Here is a 1,516-nt window from a genome sequence, read left to right on the forward strand (position 1 = left end):
TATATATACATACTGTCTTCACATTATGCATATAGGGATCGTCACTTAAGTAACAGCAAACAGCGATAAACGCTACGTTATACAAAACATACGAGATAAAGTTCAGACTTACCGTTTTACTGTGGTGGGGGATAAAGCTGTGCAGCAGCCCGAAGAAATGCACAAAGGCGCCTTTTTGTCTTATACCTTGCACAAAAGGCATATCGAGCGAAACATTGATCATAATATATTTTTTGAGTTTACCAAGCCGTTGCTCCCAACTTTTGACAGTACTCCAGAGGCGCTCTATATTTTGGGTGTGCACTTTTTTTTCGTTTGTTTTCGATACGAATTCTACAGAGTAATTAACAGTTATATGACTATACCCTGACTATTTTGAGAAGGTTGTAGACCCTCCACTGATCTGTATAGATCATGGATCCGTGTACAATGTGTTCTTTAATATTTGTTCATTGAGTTTTGGCGGATCTGTCTTTCACTGTAGTAAATATTTTTTTCCGCTCTTAAGCACCGAAAACCCCAAAATCCTATAAACGCTTTTCGCCCACGATTGAATCATTCTCCCCCACCCCAAGTAACTTTCCTCGTACTCTAACTAAATAGTTCCCGGGAAGGCCCCCGAAGTTGTTTCATTGCATTACTACATACTTCATTTGCAAAGGACCGCCTAGTCCACAGCGGTATGCGAGGCCCATCTTAAATTTTCTTCTATATATTCTTACGAATATATCGGCCTTAAATAAATATTCACTGGGTGTTTTTTTTTTAGATTTCTCAAGCCAACTATTTTTTCATTAATGATACTGTATAATTGCATTTTTTATTCCCATGTTCTTTGGACTGGTCTTCTGCTCTCTTTAAAACAATTAGCACATTTTACTTTCTTTAACTCTGGAAAAATTCTATGGCTGTCTCGTCCTGTTTAAAAAATATATGCTACGGCTTCTTCAAAAATTATATCCCACTCTGTACACTTCGTCATAGTGTCATTGGTAATGCATGTAGGCCCCGCAAATTGGTGTTCATTCTTTTTTTTAACAAACAGATGGCATCAGAAGCGGTTTGTCAATAAGGAATTTTGCATTTAAAGTCTCAGCAACAAATATTCCTGTTGATGTTAGTATGATTATTGGTAAACGCTTAATGACTATGACGATAATAAATATATCGGTGAATCTTTATAATTGCTATATTTGTACTATCAACCATTTCGGCATCCCCCAAGCCCCAACGTGGATCGCACAACCACTTTCTACGCATGAAGGACAGGTATACACCTTATTATGGGGATACTTATATTGATAATTAGTCAGCAATGCTCCTTTATATCCGAAAGAGCAATTCACATTATCCATGTTCGCTGTCATGTCTTCACCACTTTTCGATGTGTAGCTATTTAGGTATAGGAGAGCTATTGCACACAATACCCTTTATTTGTTTGATGGTGACATGAAAACCTCAGTCAATCAACAAATACGATAATTTCCCGTCACTATCTTATGTATCATATTATATT

This window comes from Penaeus monodon, chromosome 24 (assembly GCF_015228065.2).
Source record: "Penaeus monodon isolate SGIC_2016 chromosome 24, NSTDA_Pmon_1, whole genome shotgun sequence".
Taxonomy (NCBI): domain Eukaryota; kingdom Metazoa; phylum Arthropoda; class Malacostraca; order Decapoda; family Penaeidae; genus Penaeus; species Penaeus monodon.